Below are 25,168 nucleotides of genomic sequence, written 5' to 3'. Positions count from 1 at the left end.
CAATGAGGAGGATCTCAGGTTTACTGGCATTAAGATAGAGATCAATGGTGGAACACCATTCCTGATTTGCAACCAGACAGTCTGATTTGAGAGAAGAAGCAGAGTTGGCTGAGGGGAGCCTGAAAGAGAGGTGAGTGTCATTTGCATTACATTGAAAATTGGAGCTGAAAGTAGCGATACGGTGGGCAAGAGGTGTCAGGTAGCGGTTGAAGAGCCAGGGAGAAAGGTTAGGCCACTGGGGAACAAAACAAGTAGAGAGAGGGATAGAAGTGATCCTACATATAATACAGATTATAGCAGCGTAACATTAGTGGATTGGACTATGCAATATTTTATGCTCATTGTCACCTAGGCCTTAATAATAGGTTGGCATTCTCTTCCAGCCCTGGGCATTCTGGTGCAAATAACAACATCAGACCACTGCCCACTTGTCCAATTAGTTCTACAATCTCTTATTTGCCAAGCCTTCAGCCAAGACTGTCTCTTTGTACATGACCTTGCTGGATATTCTCTTCTCTGGGATTTTAAAGAGAGCTAAGGTACATCGTTATCTTTGGACAAGGCTCATGAATAGGCTTGTTGTTCTGGTTATTTTTTTTATTTAGTGCCATTTCATTTGGTTATTTCAGGTGTCGTTACCCTCTTCGGCCTCTCTAGACTTGGTTGCTCCATCTCACATAAGCTTTTTCGGCAGTTTTAATTGATCATAGTCGGCACTCAGAAATATTTGCTTATTTACATAATCTAAGAGAAACATGTCCTGCATACATTGCTTATCCTTGGTAACACCCTTTGTACCCTTCAGTAGTTTCTCTCTGTGGTTTCCTTGATATCTGGCCAGTAGCTATTCTTTATTCATGCACAAATGTGTATTTCCAACTTCTGACAGTTCTGCAGCTCTGGTCTCTCTCCTTCGAGCTCTTCGCTTACTATCATTGAGAGCCGGTGTCCATTTTTCCATCATGACCGCTCTATCCATGTTATGTTTTCTACTGCAGCAAGCTTCTATATGTTTCTTCTACCTTGCATTTCTGTGTATATACATTTGTTACTCATCTGGTTACTTTTCTTCTTTGTATATATGATTTCTTCTTACTTGTGCACCTGTCACTTTGTTTCTTCAACTATGTCTTCATTCTTTAAGTATTCTTATGTCCTTTCGGTGCGTCATTGTATCTTCTTACGACATCCCTTTGCACCTGTCAGGTCTTCTTTACAGTTCTTCGATATTCAGTTGTAAGAGGATTCAATTCAGCACTACAGCCAAGTCAACGCCTAGTCTAGAATACTGAATGAAAACCCTTATTGATATATCTTTATGTCCAGTTCATGCGTTCTGGATGACTACCCCTATATAACACCCCTCTCTTAGAATCCCCCTGACCCCACTGAGCCAAGAAGTAGTTCTGTTTTGCAAGTTAAAAGGTTTATTTGATAATTTAAACAATAGATATATATATCAGACTTTATAATAAATTAAAAATTGAATATCACACTTAATCTGATATGATAAAGATTAACAACGGAGAATCTGGCACTAGCACACTTCTTTATAATCACTAAGGAGTTGACATGAAATGGATAAGGTAGCACACTGGTAAATAGGGACAGAAGAATAATGTGATAGAGAATGCTTCATAGAGTTCAAATGGATGCAATGTTGAATGAAATGCAGTACAGAAAATAACTTGATAGGATTTCAACAAAAGACAATGTAATCACTTCCTTGGACAATTCACCCCCCCTTTTATGCAATGCAAGGAAATGGAAGGGAGGCACACAATTCTCAGAAATGCAATTCAAATGTAATTCAGTTCACCCCGCAACTTAGACTACAGAAGTTGAAAACACAGGCCCAAATGCTTTTAAATGTGCTGGCAATGAAGAAAAAATATGCTAAAATGCTTTTAATTCCCTCTAGAGGTTCAGGTGAGTGGTATCTAGTTAATATTAGCTCAGGCTCACTCTAGCAGTGATGCAGGGATAGTTTTTATGAGGCAAACGATTTTTTTCAGAGGAAAACAAAAGCAGCTATCTTTTTGCAAGTGGAGAAATTTTCAAATCGTGGCAAAATTCGTGAATGCGTCTGGCGCGATTACAGAGGAACTACAAGGACTATCACTATCGTTTTGGGGTCCTAGGAAAGCCTAGGATCTCAGCTTCCAGATGAAAGTTACTGCAAGTCTCTAGCACAAACGGTCGCGGAGATATGAGCGATTGAATAAAGGTCGTTTTTCAGATTTGAAATTTTAAAGTTCAAAAAGACAAGTGCAGCTTGCAACTAGAAAATGACAGGTGACAGCTTTACAAATGACAGGTGACAGTTAGGAGGCAGTTCTACTTAGATTAAAATAGATTGAATTATATTATTTTAACTAAGAGATTGGTTCTGCACAGCTTTCTAGGTACTCACACTATATTCTTGAGTGAAATGGGCCTCGCCATGGATCTGGTCAGGTTTTTGACGGGACTCTGGTCTCTGCACTTCACAGTGATCTGGGTCAGCTCTCTCTGGTTCTGCTAACAGGTCAGCTCTACTCTGCGGGTCTGGTCTGGGTCTCTGAAGGTTGATGGAGGTAAAGTATGGATTTTCCCGGCAGAGCTTCCAGCTGCAAATGGATTTGAAGGTCCCTATCTGTCCTGTCTCTCTGCTTTTATGTGTTTTGAAAATGGGTGTGTGTGAGCAGCATCACTAGCCAGCCCCTCTCCACTTGTCATTGGCCACTTCATCCGCTTCCACTTGATTGGGGGAATGAAATGAAGTGTCATCATGATGAGGTCTGTTTATGATACAGAGAACCCACCCCTGTCAACTTTACACACAATCTATATTTGCTCAAAAAAACATATTTGCAGAGGTACATATTGTTTTAAATCATATGCACCCATCATGCATTACAGGAGGTATACCCTGTCCAAATCTGCTCTTCCTGAGGGCTTGCATTCAGAAATGGCACATATTTCACTTTTTAACTGATTTTGCAATTCCGGACATTGACCCAAATTTACACACATGTGCGCAAGGAGTATGGACATTAGTTGATGAAGTGTCAGATTTTTCACATGCACACATTTTGAGTAATATCCTCTTTTCCGCTAAAACCCCCCTGAACATGCCACCGGTTCTAAAAACCTCTTAAAATGTGGGCAGAAAAATCACAAGAATTATGGTGTCATTTATACAATTTTCACATGTCCGCTCTATGAGTTATTCATCTTTTTAGAGTTATGTTCTGGCCCCAAAGGGGTGTGGTTTTCCTCCAGCACAAGGTTGAATTTCTGGTTTTTCCAGTTCTGCTAAGCCAGCTTGCTCTCACAGGCAGTGCCCCTCCCCTGTGCTTCCAGGAGAAATCTCCATTTACGACTCCCGCCATAAAACATTTGCCTGAGTCAAGACAGGGCTTTGTTCAATTTCCTGCAGAGCCCAGGTAATTCAATCAGGGAAGTGTCATATCCCTTTTGGTGTGAGCAGCAAAAGGGCAGCTAGGCCTGGGAACACAGCTGTGACTCAAGTTTCACTCCTGATGGGGGTAGTTGCCAGGCAAATTGGAATCTCTTTAAGCCAGTTTTTAGCTACATGTCATTTCTGTTCCCCAGTTTCTGCATTCAAATAAAATTAAACATTTTCACATATGCAGCTAGAAGGCTGATTCTAAGTTTAAAACTATGACATTTAAACAATTGCAACCTATGTGACACTCAAAAGTAGGTCACTCAGTCAATTTAAACATTTAGATTTTTTTAGTGTCTTTCAGTCCAAATTTACTTAAACTGCTGAAATCCACAGCTCAGCCAGTCTTGTTATAAACCTTCAAGTCACTTCAGAATATAACTTTACATTGGATCCACCTCTTAAAATGTCTTTCTTTGGCATGTTTTGGGTTCATTTATTCAGTTTTCTACAAAAAGTAAAATCTGGTGGTTTTAAAACGCCGGCTTTTGGATAGTGGTGAGTACTGGTACTGCACCCCTTTTTGGGATTTTAAGAAAATGAATTCCCAACAGTTATGGGTTTGCTTTTGGCAATCAGCATTGCCATTCCCAATGGTTTCAGACTACTGTGTGGGTAGTCCACTGGTGGTTTTAAGCAGTGTCCTTCTGTGCCCATAACATCAGCAAAAATGAGTGGCAGCCTATTCTTCATGCATTTCCCTGTGCATTTTCTGGGAAGCTCTGGCCATCATGATGTTTTCATGTCAGTACTGCACAGTTTTGAGGTAGTGCTCGGATGCATGGGTAAATACATCCCACAAGCCCCCCTCTTGCGATGGCCATTCGGTTTCACTGATGGGACTCGCAAGATCTGGGATGTTTCCTCATCTTCTTCCAATAGATGGCACAGTTCAGCATCTTTTTCTCCATCCGGTCGGATCGATCGGTTCTCCTCGCCGGTCCTGATGGGAAAATTGGGCGGTACCCCAGGCCCGTTGCGTCTCTGCTCCCGGTCTCCGGATCGTCCTCCTTGTCCCGTCTCCAGGTTTTCTTTCTCCTAGGATGACAAAGGAAGAGCGGCAATACCTATTCATAGACATTTTTCCACCACTGTTGAGATAGTGGGGCAGCATATGCATTTCATCATAACGAAACATTACATTCTTATTTTGAAAAAAAAACAGTATAACTAAGAGACAGTTTCATGCAAATCACAATATCTTAGAGACTAGATGTGGTATGTTTTATGGTTGGAACTGAATTAGTCTGAGACAGTACCCGCTAGGATTCCAGAGGATTCCTCCAGTTGTTGCAGAGTGTACCTGGGATGGCAACATTTCAACTGGTTTATGTGGACCCACTTGTCTTCCCCCGCTGCCAAAGGACCTTTGGGGATGTGTATTTTGTAGGCCACAGGGGAGATCTTGTCGATGATCTCAAAGGGTCCCTTCCACGTAGGCAAAAATGTCCGCTGTTTTGCCTGGTTTCTTTGGAAGTTGTATAGATAGACCCGGTCTCCCACCTGATATTCCTTCCTGGAAGTCTTCAGGTCATAGTGGGTCTTCATGCTATCAGCCGATCTTTCTAAATTCCGCTGAGCGTAAGCAAAAGCATGTTGGAGGTGTTTCCTTAAATTCTCCACGTACTCGTGAGTAGTGGAGGCATTTATCAGTGTCTGCTCTTGGGTCCTGTAGAGCAAATGCTGCGGAAGCACCATCTTGCGTCCAGTCATCAACTCAAATGGTGACATTTTGGTTGCAGATGAAGGGGTAGATCTGATGGCCATTAGGACCAGAGGTAATCGGATATCCCAACTTGGCCCAGAATCTGCCACAAACTTCTTTAATATGCTCACAATGGTTCGGTTATATCTCTCTACTGCCCCAGAAGAAGCTGGTCTATAAGCAATATGCAACTTCCTTTTGACCCCCAGTATCTCCCACATCTTTGTCATTACTTCACTGGTGAAGTGGCTACCCCTGTCTGACTCAATCCTTTGAGGTAGACCAAAACGGGAAAAGATGTGGTTAATCATCAAGGCAGCTGCCGTTTCTGCCTTGCAGTTTGGGGCTGGGAGACATTCCACCCACTTGGTAAACAAGCATGTCACAGTCAACATGTACTTATTCCCCCTAGCAGAGCGAATCACGGGGCCTACAAAGTCGATTTGTAAATCTGACCATGGCAGTGTCATCCCCCTCTTGTGGAGAGGCGCACGGTGCGTGAGGGATGATGGCTGAAATTGTGCACACACAAGACACCCCTTCAAGTATTGGTCGAGGTCCTGCCCCATGTGTGGCCAGTATGCAACCTCTCTTAAGATTTCCAATGTTGTGTGAAACCCCCTATGACCGGCGGTGGCCGTATCATGGGCGTGACTTAAGATCAGGCTTCGGAATGAGGTAGGAACCACCCACTGATCGTGGCCAGCTTTGGATTTCCTTACCAGCAAACCGTCTTGGATTCGGAACATTTTTGGACATTTCATCAACACTCTTAGGTCCTCTTTCCCAGTGTAATCGCTATCCGTCAGGGGAAAGTTCTCAGGGTCCTCAAGGTGCTGGTAAAACTTACCAATAACTGGATCCCCCTTCTGAGCTGTAATCAAATCAGCATCAGGGGTCTCCTTACTCCATTGTGCAATTGAAAGGTCGTTGTGAGCATTTGTCTGGGACCTAGTGATAGCAGTGACCTGGATTTCCCCCAATAGGGACTCAATCTCAATTAGATCCCCTTGGATGGCCCCGGTTTTGGCCAGCTGATCAGCTAAGTCATTTCCAGTTTTGTCTGGTCCCTCTACTTTGGAATGACCCTTGATCTTTTTCCAATAGATGGTCATCTCATTCAAGGTGACCAGATCATCAATGTTTTGGATCAACTTCCCATGTTTCAAGGGTTTGTTGTTAGCACATAACATGCCTCTGGTTTTCCAATTAACCAGGTGCTCCACGAACCCGTTCCGTACATAATCCGAATCTGTGATTATGACCAGTTCGTGGAGTTGATGCTGGACAGCAGTGAGGATGGCCTGATGCACAGCCATCAATTCTGCCACCTGACTACTTCGGGGACCAATTTTATATCCAGCGGAGGGTTCTGGGGACTCATTCACCCATGCATTCCCTACGCCGGCCACCAGTTCTTTCTCCCCGTTGTTGTCAACATGGTACGAGCATCCATCCACATAGACAGTGGGCATTCCCTCACACTTGTCCTCTTCAAAGACTTTGTGTGGGGAATTAAGGTATGCCTCCATGTTGTCCTTGATTTTTAAACTTTCGTCCTCGAGACAGTTTTCTCTGGCACAATCATGCAAGTCAGCCAGACCTTGCGCGAGGGGACTCTTCTTGTTTTGGCCATATCTGACCTCCACAGGAAAGCCTTGCATTGACAGAATCCAGGAAGTAATTCGGGAATTACTCACATTTCCGGCCCGGATTCTGTCACTTTGGAGATATTGCAGAGGCTGGTGTGGAGTCTCCACTATGATGTGTTCCCCCTGGATAAACGGGCGGTAATTCTTCAATGCCCACACCGTTGCCAGGAGTGCCTTCTCACAATCGTTGAATTTTTCCTCCACAGAGGATAAAGTTTTGCTCGCATAGGAGATTACTTTATTGACCTTGTCATGCTTTTGGTATAATACTGCCGTCAAACACGTATTAGAGAACCCCGTCTCCAGGAAGAACTCCTTGTTTCTGACAGGGTAAGCTAGGCAAGGCGCTTGTGAGAGGCTTCTTTTGAGTTGTCTTACTGCCTCGGCTTGTTCTGGACCCCATTCCCACTTGACCCCCCCCTTCAGGAGATGAATCAGGGGTCTGGTGATCTCTGCGTAGCCCTCAATGAACTTTCTGATGTAATTAGTCAGTCCAAGGAGGCTCCTTAGTTCCCGCAGAGTTGTGGGGTCTTTCAGTTTCTGAAGTGCTTCCACTTTCTTTTCCTGGGGACAGAGGCCCTGAGGAGTAATCTCATGCCCCAAGAAATTAACACGGGTTCTACACCACTGTGCTTTCTGAAAGGAAAGTTTTGCTCCGGCGGCCCTCAACTGCGTCAGAACATAACGGATCTCTGCTATGTGTTCCTCCACAGATGAACTTTTGATAAGGACATCATCTACATAAGCCAGGTTACCCCTCGCACCCAGGTCGGGCATGGCCTTATGTAGGAAAATGTTGAATTCATTGCCGGAGTTGAGGTATCCGAAGGGAGTCCGGGTCCATGTATACTGCTGGCCCCCAAAGGTAAAAGCCAGCTTGTATTGGTCCTCCCTACTGACAGGCACGGTCCAGTATCCATTGGTCAGGTCTATTGCTGTGAATACCTGTGACCCCTGGATCTGGGCCAGCCCTTGATCAATGTAGGGCAGAGGCCATCAGGAAGTATGGACCCATTTGTTGAGCTCCCTGAGGTCAGCACAGAGTCTCCACTGGCCGTTTGGCTTCAATATTCCCAGCACCGGATTATTGAAGGTGCTGTGGACTGGACAGATTATTCCCCTGGACTCAAGGTTCTTAATTATTTCAGTAAGGGACTCCATGGATGCGAGAGGCAAGCGATATTGCTTCACAAACACTGGAGCCATGCCAGGGTCCGTGGGGATTGTTGTTGTGTGGATGTCAGTGCGACCACAGTCATATGAGTCTACCGCAAAGAGATCTTGGAAATCCAAGAAAACTTGTTTCAACTTTTGCTTTTGTTCCGGAGTCACACAGGCATCAGCTAGGTTGACTCTCTCTTCCACCATCTGCCTGAAGCCTGGAAAGACTTCTGGTTTGGCTATCTCCGCGGCCTCCTCCAGCTGGGTGGAGAAGTCCCTGGTCAGAGTGCTGATTTGGACTGGAGGCTTCAGGTGGGAAAGGCAGCCCTCATGGACTTGGAAAATCACCTCATCCCTCCTGAAGTCACAAATCACATCTTCCTTACCATAAGGGCAAGAAGTGTACACCAGGAAGTTCCCCCCATGCCGGGTAAAAATCCTGTCTGGTGTTGTATTGTCATCACTGTCACTGTCAAAGCAGTCCTTGGGGATTGGCCCTAACAGTTCATTTCCAAGATCAATGGAGAAATGTCGGTCATCAACCGCCATTCCAATAATGGTGCCTGCGGCTAGAGTAATACTCTTTAAGTCGCTGTTATCCACCTCTATTGGAATGGTGTCATGTTCTATGTTGACTAACGGAGTTGGGTTTACCCCCAACCCTTGCTGTTGGAGAGTAGCATTTAGATGTATGTAAGCATCAGGGTTTTTCAACTCTTGTCCCCTTTTAACTTTCACTTCCAGGGAGAATTGTCGGGTCCTTTCTGGGATGGTGACTTCCTCTTTAATCTGAATTTCAACTGCATAAGGTAGCAATTGAGCTGACCTAAATGCTTTTTCTGGATCATCAAAGCCCATGGGATTATCCGCTAATCGGGACCAAGCTTTGGAGTTTATTAGGTCCAAACTAATGGCAAAGCGATTGAGAATGTCACTGCCTAAGTAAAAGGCGGCAGTGACGTCTCGCACGACCCAACAATTATGGACTATGCTCTTGTTGCCAATGGAGATTTTGAGCATACACCTGCTTGGCAGGAGATGTTTGGAATTAGGCGCTTCCAGGTCCATTTCCCATTTGTCTATCAGTTTGAATGTGGGAATGGCTGGATCTTTTGGGAGTTGGCGGAACATGGCTTCGCTGATGAAGCTCTTACCGTTGTTCACACACACTCGAGCGAGAACAGAGTCCTTCCCATCATTTAACTGAACAGGGATGAACAACTGCTCTCCAATTTGCTGAATATCAGCCAGGCTTTGAGCTGATTTCACATCTTTCTGTACTATAGGAGTGGGAGTTTCTGATTGTGGATTAGTATAGAATTTAGGGTGTTTCCTTCCAGCGTGGAGTACCACTTTAGACTGGAAGGGAGTTTGATTTTCAGAAATAGAGAGGACCCTCCATCACCAGTCTGTTGTCCTACTGCTATTACTGTCACGTCTGGAATGTGGCTATTCTGGAAGTGAAATTCTACTTGGTCAGATTTTGTTCAACCATGTGGCATGTGCCGTTTAAACTAACATGGTTGACACTCTGTTTTAATTTTATTGGTCGGCTAGTCTGGGTCCAGAGGACCTTGTTTACACAATCTATTAGGGGTGACAACCTTCTCAGGAGGTCATTCCCCAGTAAACAAGGGGTGCCCTCTGGAGTCACAACTATGACTGGGTGTTTCAACTTGTGTCGCCCAATTTTAATGTCCAAGTCTGCCGTCCCCTCGACGGGAATTTCCTTCCCGTCAAAGTTCTGGAGTTGTCCAGGAAGTGAGGTGAGAGGAATTTGGTAATTCTCTCCCCTTCCTGCATTCAGTTCGTCAAAGGCCCTTCTGGACAGAAGGGTAGCTTGAGATCCAGTGTCCACCAGCGCTGAGATTGTACCCTGCCCCTGTACTTGTACCGGGGCATAATATCTTCCCTCCTTCTCCTCAAGGGGGCACAGATAATGTACATTTTTGGACAACTGGTGGGCTAATTTTCTGGGTTTAGACATTGCAAGAGAAGAGATTTGGGCAGAATTCTGTGGAGAGCCTTGGGAATCTGAAAGAAAAAGTTGGCAACTGGAGATCAGAGCCATTGTGGGTTCCCCTGGCTCCGGTTCTGGGCCGCCCCCCCCCCTTTTTGGAGGCAGTCACCAGGATGGGTTTGAACCAGGGGATTTTCTTGCTGTTGGTTCTGGGATGAGATGGTGGGCGGCGGTAGCTCAGTCTCCACATCTCCCCAGTCTGGATTTGCATCCCTAGGGACCCATTTTTCTTTGGGAGGAGTTCCCCCCTCTCTGAAGGAGAAGATCCTTTTCCCAGGATCCTCTGAGGATCCCTCTCCCTCAAATTGGAAGATCTGTACCTCCTCCTCAAACTGTGTCTGTTTGGGTCTTTTGTTTCTCCTACCACCCCTCTGCTCCTTAGGAGGCAGACTTTCAGGGGCAAAAGATTTTGTTTCCGGTTCCTGGGTTTCCAGGGGCTGTTTACAAGTGAGGAAGGAAGCTTCCTCCAAGGCTTTACACCCCCCTTCCCCTTGTGCCTCCTCCCTGGGAACCGGTGTGTTATCGGGGTGCTGCCCCCGTCATTGTTCTGGAGCACCAGGTCCAGAGTTGGGTGCGTTCTGCGCCGGCACGCCCATCTGAGGGTTCTGCTGAGCCCTCAGTATGTGACCCAGATCCCGCGCCATGTTTTGAACCTGGCGCTCTAACTGGGAAACCCGCTCAGGCTGATACGGGGCCCTGTTTTCTCCCCTGGGCTGATCCCGGGAAGGGTAGCTGTCCCTCCTCTGGTAATAACCCGGGTTGGGAAGATTTGGGTACCCCTCCACCCTTGGCCTCCCTTCTCCCGGATTAGGTTGTCTGGGCTCAGGGAATTGGGAAAAGAAGGATGGATGATTTTGGGGTTGGAAATTGGGTGGATACCTGGGGAAAAAGTTCTGCCCAGGATTTGGAGAATTTCTGCCCTCCTGTGGGAAGTTGGGAGGGAAGTTCCCTGGGTTAGGTGCTTGGCTGGATCCCCCCCCTTGGGCTGGAGGAGTCCACACATAACCCAGGATGGGTCGATTTCCCTTGTAACGGGGACTTACATAATCAGGAGAGCGAGGGACCCCATTTGTGGGGCTGCCTCCCTGGCTCCCTGTCTGTGACTGGCCAGAGGACCTTCTGGGCCTAGCATTATTAGGTGCAGGTAGGTTTTTAGGCCCCCCCATCTCCAAATCTAAAACGGGGGTGACCTTTACCTCTGCCACCTTGGCAGCAGCAGGGGTGCTGTTGGCTTTGGGGTTTTTCTGGGCATTACTTTTGCTATCTACCGGTTTCTGCACCTCATAGATCCGGGTGCATGTTCAATGACCCAGTCTAAGGATCTTTTCTCGTGAAAATCCCTCACGAGCTGGGTCATTATGTATTTGGGCAAGGCATGAAAAAATGTATTAATGAATTCTCTACTATCTGTGCGCACCCTTCTGGTGGTCTGCGCAAAAGCACGTTTCAGTTCTTGCACAAATTCTTGTGGGGCCTGATCCTCCCCACATTTCAAATTGTAGGCTGCCTTGCGAGCCTCCTGAGGATTTCTGTGAACAGAAAAGTGTTTCAAGATGGCCGCCTTATAGGTGGACCATCTTAAATGATTTTGGTCCTCCAGCCCCGCAAAGAAACTGGAGTATTCCGGGGAGAAGGTCCACTTTACATATTTGAATACAGCTTTGGCTGTCCTTCAAATGGAAAGTCTCCATCATTTGCTTAAACAACTCTAAGTGCTCCCAAACAGAATACTTAGCGTTCTTATGGTAAGGCGTGATGACGCTCCTGATCGCCTTAATCTGCTTTAAGGGGTCCTTAAGCAAGGCCCTTTTTGCCTTATTGGCCTTTTTGGTTCGGGTAACCCTTGTCCATTCATCCTCTGACTCAGAGGCACTGCTCCCAGAGGTTCCTGTCTGCTCTTCCAGGTTTTCCCGGATCCTGCGAGCCTGTGTCCTGCGCAGTTCAGAGGAGTCTTCAGATTCCTCCTTGCTGCCAGGATTTGATGGGTACCCCCCCCCCACTGACCTAACTGGGCAGAGGTTTTCAGGATGCCCTTAATGGGCCTACTCTCCTGGGGTTCCCCATTAAATTGCACGGTGCTGGGGTGCCCATACCCGGATGCCCGCCCCTCCATACCTGGGTGGTACTGGCCTATGAGCCCCATACTTTTGTCTGGATAGTAGTCTGCCATCCCTGTGGCCCGGTGCTCATGTGCGCCAGGGAATATGGGGGTGGCAGAGTCCAGTGACTGAGAGGTATGAGGGCCTCTGGTACTAGGGCTCCTGAGGTTATGCTCCGGAGCTTCCCTTTCCCAGCGAACCTCATCTCTATCCGCCCCTGCTCCCTGTTGCAATGCAAGAGCCTGCATTTGTGCCTTCAGTTCCTCAGTTAAGGCCTTACTAGACTCTATCAGTCTCTCCTGCATCGCTACCTGTTGCTGGAGCCTATTATTGTACTGGCAGAGAGCCTCATTCTCTCTCTGTGTTTCCTGATTGGTCCTGGAGCACTGGGCCAGTCTTTGCTGCAGGAGGGTTACCTCCTGAGCTGTGTCCCTATTGGCCTGCTCCTTTCTTGCTAGAGCATCCTCCACCCTCCTGGTGTGCTCTAACAAGTTCTGGTGTTCTTTTTGGAGGTCACCCAGTCCCTGGTGGGCCAGGTGATTTTCTTCCATTTTTCTTTTTAAATGGCAGACTTCCTGGCCTAAGGCGTCTCTTTCCTGACTAAGAGCCTGCATTTGTGCCGCCAGGTCGTCCCTTTGCCTTTGGAAGGCACCAGCTTTCTGGCGTTCTTCATCAAACTCTGCCTGGGTATCCAGGTCTTTCATAATCAGCTTGTTGCTCTCTACCTTCACTCTATCTAGATGACTTTGCAGGGTGGCTACCTGCTCCGTGCATGCCCTGTTAAAGTCTAATTGTTGCTCCAGCTTTTTCTGGCTCTGCAGTAAGGAGTCCAAACTGTCTCGGTGCTCCTTCTGCAGGGCCAGAAATCTAGTATCCTGGTCAGCCTTTTCCTGTTGCAGTATATCCATGTCCTCTTTTATTTTAATGATATACTGCCTACTGTCATTTTCTGATTCCTGGCTCCTGAGCAGCCTCTGCTCAGAAGAGTCCAACTCAGATTGGGCCTTCTGTAATGCCAGCAGTTGCCTACTCGCCAGATCTTGGCCTTCAGCACATTTGTCCTGCATGGTTCCCATATGTAAATATAAATATGCCGCTACCCTGGCAATCTTGTTGTGCTCATCCTTGGCCTTAGAGGACATATATAGTTCACTCAGGGCCACATGTAAGGGACCCTGGTCTCTCCATATATCTGACCCTGTTTCCGTGATTTGGGGTGTGATGGCCTGCAACCAGACTGTTTGGTCCTGGTGAGTCCACTCACCTCTCACAAATAACTTATGTAAGAAGTGCTCTCTGGCTATTTTCATGTCTACTAAGGTCGTCATTCTAGAGATTGGTCTCTGTCCTGACTTACAGAAGTTTGTATTTTATTTTTGCAAAACAGACCTTTTTCTTAGAGCGTTCCTTTGAGAAGTGCTTTACAGCGTAACACAGCGTGTGCTCCGACCGGATATGTGTATCTGGTCAGCTGGCACACTGTATTAATCTGCACAAGTGATAGATCTAATCCAAACGTCCGGCACGAGCCCCCAATTTGTAAGAGGATTCAATTCAGCACTACAGCCAAGTCAACGCCTAGTCTAGAATACTGAATGAAAACCCTTATTGATATATCTTTATGTCCAGTTCATGCGTTCTGGATGACTACCCCTATATAACACCCCTCTCTTAGAATCCCCCTGACCCCACTGAGCCAAGAAGTAGTTCTGTTTTGCAAGTTAAAAGGTTTATTTGATAATTTAAACAATAGATATATATATCAGACTTTATAATAAATTAATAATTGAATATCACACTTAATCTGATATGATAAAGATTAACAACGGAGAATCTGGCACTAGTACACTTCTTTATAATCACTAAGGAGTTGACATGAAATGGATAAGGTAGCACACTGGTAAATAGGGACAGAAGAATAATGTGATAGAGAATGCTTCATAGAGTTCAAATGGATGCAATGTTGAATGAAATGCAGTACAGAAAATAACTTGATAGGATTTCAACAAAAGACAATGTAATCACTTCCTTGGACAATTCACCCCCCCTTTTATGCAATGCAAGGAAATGGAAGGAAGGCACACAATTCTCAGAAATGCAATTAAATTGTAATTCAGTTCACCCCGCAACTTAGACTACAGAAGTTGAAAACACAGGCCCAAATGCTTTTAAATGTGCTGGCAATGAAGAAAAAATATGCTAAAATGCTTTTAATTCCCTCTAGAGGTTCAGGTGAGTGGTATCTAGTTAATATTAGCTCAGGCTCACTCTAGCAGTGATGCAGGGATAGTTTTTATGAGGCAAACGATTTTTTTCAGAGGAAAACAAAAGCAGCTATCTTTTTGCAAGTGGAGAAATTTTCAAATCGTGGCAAAATTCGTGAATGCGTCTGGCGCGATTACAGAGGAACTACAAGGACTATCACTATCGTTTTGGGGTCCTAGGAAAGCCTAGGATCTCAGCTTCCAGATGAAAGTTACTGCAAGTCTCTAGCACAAACGGTCGCGGAGATATGAGCGATTGAATAAAGGTCGTTTTTCAGATTTGAAATTTTAAAGTTCAAAAAGACAAGTGCAGCTTGCAACTAGAAAATGACAGGTGACAGCTTTACAAATGACAGGTGACAGTTAGGAGGCAGTTCTACTTAGATTAAAATAGATTGAATTATATTATTTTAACTAAGAGATTGGTTCTGCACAGCTTTCTAGGTACTCACACTATATTCTTGAGTGAAATGGGCCTCGCCATGGATCTGGTCAGGTTTTAGACGGGACTCTGGTCTCTGCACTTCACAGTGATCTGGGTCAGCTCTCTCTGGTTCTGCTAACAGGTCAGTTCTACTCTGCTGGTCTGGTCTGGGTCTCTGAAGGTTGATGGAGGTAAAGTATGGATTTTCCCGGCAGAGCTTCCAGCTGCAAATGGATTTGAAGGTCCCTATCTGTCCTGTCTCTCTGCTTTTATGTGTTTTGAAAATGGGTGTGTGTGAGCAGCATCACTAGCCAGCCCTCTCCACTTGTCATTGGCCACTTCATCCGCTTCCACTTGATTGGGGGAATGAAATGAAGTGTCATCATGATGAGGTCCGTTTATGATACAGAGAACCCACCCCTGTCAACTTTACACACAATCTATATTTGCTCAAAAAAACATATTTGCAGAGGTACATATTGTTTTAAATCATATGCACCCATCATGCATTACAGGAGGTATACCCTGTCCAAATCTGCTCTTCCTGAGGGCTTGCATTCAGAAATGGCACATATTTCACTTTTTAACTGATTTTGCAATTCCGGACATTGTCCCAAATTTACACACATGTGCGCAAGGAGTATGGACATTAGTTGATGAAGTGTCAGATTTTTCACATGCACACCTTTTGAGTAATATCCTCTTTTCCGCTAAACCCCCCCTGAACATGCCACCGGTTCTAAAAACCTCTTAAAATGTGGGCAGAAAAATCACAAGAATTATGGTGTCATTTATACAATTTTCACATGTCCGCTCTATGAGTTATTCATCTTTTTAGAGTTATGTTCTGGCCCCAAAGGGGTGTGGTTTTCCTCCAGCACAAGGTTGAATTTCTGGTTTTTCCAGTTCTGCCAAGCCAGCTTGCTCTCACAGGCAGTGCCCCTCCCCTGTGCTTCCAGGAGAAATCTCCATTTACGACTCCCACCATAAAACATTTGCCTGAGTCAAGACAGGGCTTTGTTCAATTTCCTGCAGAGCCCAGGTAATTCAATCAGGGAAGTGTCATATCCCTTTTGGTGTGAGCAGCAAAAGGGCAGCTAGGCCTGGGAACACAGCTGTGACTCAAGTTTCACTCCTGATGGGGGTAGTTGCCAGGCAAATTGGAATCTCTTTAAGCCAGTTTTTAGCTACATGTCATTTCTGTTCCCCAGTTTCTGCATTCAAATAAAATTAAACATTTTCACATATGCAGCTAGAAGGCTGATTCTAAGTTTAAAACTATGACATTTAAACAATTGCAACCTATGTGACACTCAAAAGTAGGTCACTCAGTCAATTTAAACATTTAGATTTTTTTAGTGTCTTTCAGTCCAAATTTACTTAAACTGCTGAAATCCACAGCTCAGCCAGTCTTGTTATAAACCTTCAAGTCACTTCAGAATATAACTTTACATTGGATCCACCTCTTAAAATGTCTTTCTTTGGCATGTTTTCGGTTCATTTATTCAGTTTTCTACAAAAAGTAAAATCTGGTGGTTTTAAAACGCCGGCTTTTGGATAGTGGTGAGTACTGGTACTGCACCCCTTTTTGGGATTTTAAGAAAATTAATTCCCAACAGTTATGGGTTTGCTTTTGGCAATCAGCATTGCCATTCCCAATGGTTTCAGACTACTGTGTGGGTAGTCCACTGGTGGTTTTAGGCAGTATCCTTCTGTGCCCATAACATCAGCAAAAATGAGTGGCAGCCTATTCTTCATGCATTTCCCTGTGCATTTTCTGGGAAGCTCTGGCCATCATGATGTTTTCATGTCAGTACTGCACAGTTTTGAGGTAGTGCTCGGATTCATGGGTAAATACATCCCACACAGTGGTGCCTGCTAAGATCCTGCTGCTACTTCAGTGTGAGGTTACATTTGGTATGGTTGTCTGAGTGCATAACATCTCTCATAAACTCAATGCGGTATTGGGATGATACCTGGTGACATACACAGTGTCTTGCTGTGTTTCATACAGCGTGATGGAGGTGGGGGAGGTGGAGCCTATCAGTGACGTACTAGTCAGAATAGGGGAAGGGTTTAAATAGGAGCTGTTAATCCTAGTAACCAAAGGATCACCACTCAACCCCAATAATTCCGAATTCATAATGGATTTATTAACTCCATTATTCCTCTCATGGGTAGGCCACCCAGTAGTGGTGTCTGGACTTTTGCAAATTACATGCTTGATAATGGTATTGAAAAAAGCTGTAATGTTCACTGCCTTTTTCACTTTTTCCACTGGTTGCACCGGGGTAGTTGTATAAAGTGAGACTAAATCAGATGTTGTGGCCTGAAAAGACTCATGCAGCGAGTTTGGAAGAGGCAACATTCTAGCCATGACGTGCAAGTTAGTATCATGATTCTTAACAATGTTCACATCGTTATTGCCTTTACTATGCGGGTCGTACATAACATAGGCGAGAAGGGAAACACTCACCTAGCGGCTCCTCACAGTTCCTCACACAGCTCCAAAATCAGGAGATTTAATGCAAGAAGAGTGTAACACCAACGTGGGTCCGGGCTACAACAATAAAAGAAACCAACAGAAGTTGACCAACAGCTGTAGAACAGCATTCATCAGCACTTAGTCAATACTGATCAATGCTGCACCAAGGCTAAATCCCCATTTCCAACAAGCTTTGCTGAGGCAGAACAGGCAATCATGCAGGATAAAAAACAAAAAAGAGTGAGCCAACACCGGGCAGACCCAGCACCTCATGATGTTTCCTGATCATGGGGCTGCAGCCCGTGGCTCACCAGACAGAGCTACCTGCTCCTGCAGACCTCTTTACCAGAGCTCATTGGCTCCACTGTGCTCACCACCAGCTCCTGTCGGCTCCTGCAGGCTCCTGCTACAGACAACACTCCTCAGCATATTGCAGCACCTCAGTGTGTCGCTCTCCGCCCTCTCCGCACTTGGTTATAACACCCAACACACACTTCTCCTTCACCTCTTTTTAGGCATATGTGTTTGAGCATAGGGTGAGGGCCAGTAAAGGCACAAGGGCAATGGAACAACATTATCCAGGCCCACATCATACCCATCACCCTTCACACTCCCAAGTCTGTGTAGGAAAGAGTATTCAAAGCCGCACAGCACCTGCTACAACTCCATAATCTGGACTTCATTCAACTCCACAAACAACTTCATCATAGATAAGGTGGTGGAATTCTTTTTTAGATCAAGCATGTTCTTATGATATTTATTCTGGTCCAATTACTTGTGCTTGCGCTAACCAGCATTTGAGTACGCAAGTCTGTGCCACTTGGCATGGGGTCTTCTTTAGACTGACAATCTCAATAGAAAATGGGATGGCAGGATATCTCAGGGATAGTGCACCTCTCTTGACAACTAGGCAATGCGGAGCAGCCCATGTTCAATACATCATCCAGCACTTAGACGTTCGAATATGGCATTAAGCATTAGCAGTTAATTCTATGTTAGATATAGAATAATGCTGTTGGATATCACAGATCAGCAGAGTAAGACTGTGTTGGGTAAAAGACAGGTAGGAGCACCAATGTAATTTTTCCTCAGGAACTCCCTTAACACACTCCTGAACTTGAACTCCTCCAAGAGCCTGTTGATCTCCTGATGATATGGGTGGATTGGGATGGAGGTGGGTGGCGGGGGGGGGGGGGCAGGGGTTCAATGCATTTAAGTGCCAGATGTTGTAAATGAAATTCCTTCATCAGTACAACTTAAACGAATATTGCCATGAAGGCCTCTCCAAAAGACCTGGAGCAGATCAATGTTAAAGCTATTTCTTTTGAAGTACCTTGTTGAATATTGAATGACAGCAAGAATACACCTATTGCCAGTTCTACTTTAGATACATACAAAGAAGAACAATGTCAATTGAAACTCAAGAAAAGGGTATCCCAACATATGGGAAGTAAACTAAGGGGGCCTTTAGAGCATGTGTGTTCATGGGTCATACAAAGTTGTTCAATACCCTAGCTCTGGTCAACAACAAGCTCATGTGTACAATATCACATGTTATGCTCTAATGATCGGTCAGGCACCATTCTATGAGCTCACTAATAATCAACTCAATGTTTACAACACGGAGCATCTTGGTTGAGAGTTACCTTTGCCCATCCTTTTTAGAGGTTTGTACGCCAAACTAACCCAACCATTTGGCCTGGATCGAGTCTGCCTTAGGGCTTTGATGATTGCCTCATGGTTATCATCAAGAATAGCTGTATTTATGTTGCGCTATGTACCCAGTAATCCAGCACCAGGAAAAAAAAACACTGGAGGGACTTAAGTTCATCTCAGCATCCCATTGGAGCATCTCGCTTTTCAAGGAAAGCTGCTCATAGGTCCAGCTGCTGAACATAATTTTTAACATTTGGATCGTCATGTTCTCTGATAGGATATCTGTGTCATCAACTATGACCAAGGTGATTCCATAATTTATCAGAGCTGGCACATCAGTAGCATTGATTCATATTGGCATGAGACATGTCCCAACCTCAGGTTAAGTGGCATAGCCTTGATCGTTAAATAGTAGTGCTCTGTGGAGGGTCATGTATGCTTTAAGGCCCTCCTTTTGGCTTGCTTTCACAGTAATTTGGTAATGTGAGCCTATACGCATCGATATTATTGATACTTATGGTGATCCATTGTTGTATGAAATGTATATCACATTACAGTGATATTGTAACCATATTTTCGAGTGTAGGAACAAAGCTATGTGATGCCACTTCCTATTCTGTCAAAGGGTGAAAGGTTGTATTCCATCACTTCCTGTGATGTCACTTCAGAGTGGGGTCAAATTTAATCACTTCCAGTGATGTCATCAGAAGTCAAGGGTCATGTGATGTCACTTCCACTACCCCTGGCATTTCATTGCAATGACGTCCCTGGGCGAGAACCCCTTGATCTTTCCCGAACTGGGACCCTGAGCCAGTACCCTCTTTAAAGTGGTGCTGTTACGGCAGATGCTGCATTCACTCTTGTGCTTTGGGTCTTGTTGGAGACCTAAGATGAAGATAAGATGAGAGAGAATGATTGACTATATTCGATAAAATCATAACAGGCATTTGCATCAAGGAAAAAGCCTACTTAGTCAGCATCATTCATAATAGTGACAGATGCAGACCGTACTTTAAGTTAAATTTTGAAGTCTTAGCACCAAAATCTTGGAACTCACTGCCACCTAAATTGAGATCAGAAACTTCTCTCCTGGCCTTCAGAAAGCCACTTAAGACTATCTTATTGAAATAAGCTTTCCTTCCTGCGCCACTGTTCCCATGTAACCTTGGAACATGAGCAAGGTCTTTAACTAAGCCTGTTTACTGCCTCTTCAATATTGTACCTATGTCCATGTTAACACTATGCTATGACAAGTGAGCTCTCTGCAACAGCGCCACAATGCCCCAGGGCAGTTGTGCGCTTTAAAAATGTAAATGATTAAATAATTAAATAAATGCACATGCAATGACCCTAAAAATCCCTCGTTATTTGCTTAGTCAGCTGAATCATGCAACAAGTCACTTCACAATTGTTGCTTCAGATTAGGGATTGTAGCCATTTTTATTTCGGTAGTGTAGAAATCCCATTCCGTGTCAAGAGTACCTCCTTTCCACCAATAGCAGTGCAATAGGATCCAAACTAGAAATGTTTTAGATAAATTACGTGTGGGATATTTTTACCTATGCCGAAGCGAACCACTGCAACCCTTTGCCAATGGGGAAAGAAACAGCCAAAAGTGGATGCGCTAACCCCTGTGCGCGCAAATATCTGCAAAACTGCGCATGGTTCACCATCACAAAAGGCTGCATGCCCCTGCCACACACAGTCAAAGTTGGTGTAAAAACAGAACTCACTGCAGGAGAATGCCAGTGGGTGCTCTTACATGTCACATGAAGCAAGGCCACAGAAGTGGGCTAAAAACCGAAAATGCCTTTTAGAATGCAGCTTCCCCAACAGATTGCAACCTTCAAAGAGCTGTTTTATTGCGCTAAATTCAGTCATTTTCAAAGTGAATCATTGAAATTAAGAGTGTACTGAAATCACAGATTCTCCAGGTGGCTCAGAGAAAACTAGGCCTCACTGACTGACAGCAGCTAAGAAATGTATTTCAAGAAAAAGGCAACCCAGCAACCTTTATTTCCTCCAAAAAACTTCAAGCAAAGGCTGAATACTTCCAGACTGCAGACAATTTCCAGCACTCAAGGACAGAAATGGTTCTGAGTAAATGTGTATGCTGCAAAGGAAACTCTGATGTAAAAGACCCAGTTTAAATTGCGACCACCACAGCTTGGGTCCACGATGTCGGGATCTGCTTTGTAGTTCTGCATTGCTCAAAGATTTTGCTTATGATGTTGGACCATTCCACCGGATGCTGCTTCAGATCCATATTTGTTAAGCCGTCCGGGCCCGGGGCTCTTGATTATTTGAGTTTGAGTTTGGTGATCGCTGTTTTGATGTCAGTTTAAAGTGCTTTTTCAAAATGTGCCTGTTTAAAAGCATGTTTTTGTGAAGGGCGTAATTCCTTTCATTGTCAAAATCCACTAGAAACTCTGCATTTTATATATTTTAAATGAAGATTTTAGGTGAATCTTAAAGTAACCCAGTTTGGAGTTAACTGGTTAATTCTGATTGGACAGTGCCCAGCCTAGGAAAGAGGACACTTCATGTTGACACTCTGCTTCTACCGGAAGGCTTAAGTGATGCTGGAGTTTCTCGCATATTTAGAACAAAGACCTCATTAGCAATTTGTCTTTGGCTGAGCCAAGGACAAAGGGCAGGCTGAGCATTGACCCCTTCTGGGGAGGTGCAGGAAACTTCCCTCTACACCCCACCCTGATCAAAGGGATTTGACAGCTGTTGTCTGTTGAAATGAGAGAAATAAAACTGCTCAAAGCACTCTGTTGTTTAAAATGCATAGTTGTGATTAAGTTTTGAAAACCTTTAACTTTGCAACATGAAGGAGAACAAATCTAAAATTGGGTAGTAATAAATCTAATGTTATGCTCTTTCTGTGGAGATGTTAGTGAACACTATACTACATAAGGAACCAAAGTAATACCAAAACCCTAATTGTGGGAATACTATTGATGTTGCAAATATGATATTGTGTAACCATGTTCTAGGGGTAATCCCCAGATATGTATTGAATTAGAAATTGTTTGGCCAAACCGTTATGATTAAAATGGACCATAACCCACAAAATATATAATGTATGTGGTTGATTTTATTAGGGGGCATAATTATAGAAATGTGCATTTGTGCAAACGTTAAATTGTGGTTCAAATCAATGTGGGAGTTCCCCAAACACATCATAAAGATGACAGCTATATAAATGTGTGTTGATTTGAATTTTAAATAAATAAATAAATAAAAATGTACCGTTACAAACCACCCTGATTCCTGGTCCACTGTGACCTGGGGGGTATTTTGAGACAGGTGTGACATGAGTGGTATATCACTCAGAATATTGAACCTATGGACATAATAAATATTTCATCTGTGCATTACATGCTAGGCGGGGTGTGTGCCTGATTGAAATCCTTAACATACGATATACCCCTAATGACAGCTCAGGTGATCCTAAGCAACTTTTCTGCCTATAATCTGTGTCAACTCCTTGAGTGCAGTTTCAAAAATTGTGCAACAACAGAACAAAGTCTAGGCATATGAAAGAAATCTGTTCTCAGCCCATGACGTGCAAGGCAGGCAAAAATGGAGTAGTATAGGCCCCGTCCAACACTTTAAATACAAATGAATGTATATCATAAATTGCGAAGGACAAAGGAAGTATGTTCACAGCTCCTATACTGAAGGTGCCCAAAACCACTCTACCATTTCCCCCCTGAGTATTGCTAAAAGGTGCCCATTCCAACATGTGGGTTCGATGGTGTATGCAGGAAAGCACACTCTTACACTCTGGAACCTGAATTACAAACCTCAACAGCAGCCTGGAAGGTATGTTGTGAGACAAATACACACTATGGGTATAGGCCACCCATATTCTGTATTCCTCTCTTCTCCCATTAGGTCTTGTAGTTGCTATATTTTTGATATCCGAAAGTGGACTCAATCAAGCATAAAGAAAGTCCACAGCTGTGCAATAGTGGAACTTAGCCAAAGACTACATCTAAGCGGATGAAGCCTGCCACTTGATTTCATTTTACAGGTAGTTATATAAGCAATAAAGATTGATATGAACTGCCACTCTCTCGATCCAGACATGAGGATACGTGGATAATGCTGAGTACCAACATACAGCTAAATGGGCTTGGGAAGAAAGAGAATAAAATTCTACATGAGGGACTGCCAGATCCCTCTGATCAAATTGTCACTTTAAAACTTCCAAACATTACATGGTCTGCCTATTCCCCAGCCATATTGAATTAAGAAAGACTACACTTTCTTGAATAAATGTTTACCTGGCCAGACCTGAATGTTGTGAAAATAACACAAGAGTGTGGGAGTTATAAGCACCTTTATCATTGAAACTCTGCTATATAATGATGTGGGCATTTCTCTCCATTGCCTAACTGTCACCTTCAGTTCTTGAAGATACAAGCCATAGCTACATTCTATTTGACACAATCAGTTAGTCTCGTTTGTACAGGGATATTTAGTAAGTGATAAGCTACTATAGATGTAGAAGCTAATAATAACTAACTCAAAGAATTTCTGTCTGTGTTGCGTGAAAAAGTACAGAGTGCCAGGCAGATATTGCTGCTCCTAGACTTTTGTGGTATTTAAATAGCTACATTCTAACAAGACTAGCACCAATCTACGTGCATGGCCCTCAAGTACCAGATCTTGGCTTGTGCTCATCTAAAATTGTCTCTCGTTGTCAAGCAAAGAGTTTCTTGGGACAATGTGGAAATATCAGATTTAGAACAGTTGGTACTGAGGGCTTGCAAGAAAAAGGGCAACATTCTGTTATTTTAGCGAAGTTGGTGTTGGGGGGTCCACATATCGATCAGAGGATCATATGTATAAGGAGCAGTTATAGCTTTGTGTCTATCCAAACTCAAAGTTCAAAGTGAATGATGAAGCCTGTGTAACGCTCACCTGATTCCCGTAGAGGCGCCGGTCTTGACTGGGCGTATACCGTATCTTCAAAGGTGATGTGTAACACACGGCTGGCTCTTTGGGCTACACCTCTGTGCACTGTATGTCTGACTCGAAGGGTAAGATGTCTGCAGATAGAAAATATGGGATTAAGGAACTGGGTTATTGAATGTCTCTCTCTTCTTCCCTTTCTCTTCTCCTGTAGAACCCCAAAGGTTAACGCTCTCACCTTAGGTAAGTGAACGCTGTGCTCTCCATCTGCCTCGGGGCAGGGTGCTGTAACCAGTTTCTTCACTGGATAAGAGGAGCAGGCCTCTTGACTTCAGAGGACTGCTGTCCGTCGTTTACTGCACGAATGGTAAGTTTCGAGTAATTCTAATGTCTTTAAAGTCTTTAGTAATGATGTCTCTTGTTTTGCAGGGTTCCGGCGATGGCGGATGATGGGCTGAAGTGAGTTGAAGATGGAGCCCGTGTGATGAATAGAAGCGCCTGGAAGCACGTAAGTAAGCGCTTGTTGCCTGCTTCACGATGCGCTCTAACTGTCTTTTTATTTTGCAGGTACAAGTTCGGAGCGGCTGCAGGGTGCCGGAATACCCACTGGGTTAGATGTGGAAAGGAGTAATGGCACGTGAGTATTAAAGTTCCCCAATGTCTTTAAACGCACCTTGTTTTGTCTTTCAGATGCGGCATGCAGCGCCGAAGGCCTCCGGAGCGTGCGAAGAGTTGGTAAGCTTTTGTCTTTCAGATGCCGGAATGCAGTGTGAAGACCTCCGGAGCGCACGAAGAGTAGGTAAGCCTTTGTCTTTCAGATGCCGGAATGCAGCGCGAGGCGTTGGTGACAGCCGATGGACCAGGTAAGTGATGAGCTGTCACTGAAGACCGTAATCCAACAGGAAAAGTAGTTCCAAACAGAAGAGGATCAGAGGCTCAACTGGCAGGCAAGTAAGCAGCATGGTCTGCTGCAGGTAAGTCCACCGAAGCATTATGAGCCCGGCGCTTCCAGCGCTGGGACTGGGCATATTTATGAGCCTGGTGCCACTGGCGCCAGGACTGGGTCCAAAAGGTCCCAATTGGGACTGGTTGGCACTCGGAACCTGGGTTATGGATCTGCTTCCAAGGGAGTTGGGAAAACCCTGACCTTTTGGAAGCAGAGATCATGGCAGCCTGATCTACTTGACCAATGGATCTATTTCCACTTCAAAGAGAAAGGTTGACAAGGGGAACCCTTGGCATGTTCCATGTACTAGAGAGATGGAAGATAAGCTACTATTGATGCTGATTCTAGTGATACATTTGTGTGAAATAATTGGATA

Source organism: Ambystoma mexicanum, chromosome 4q (genome assembly GCF_040938575.1).
Source record: "Ambystoma mexicanum isolate Mex_15411 chromosome 4q, UKY_AmexF1_1, whole genome shotgun sequence".
In the NCBI taxonomy this organism is placed as follows: Eukaryota; Metazoa; Chordata; class Amphibia; order Caudata; family Ambystomatidae; genus Ambystoma; species Ambystoma mexicanum.
The sequence above is the reverse complement of the archived record's forward strand: the minus strand, read 5'-3'. Positions refer to the sequence as shown.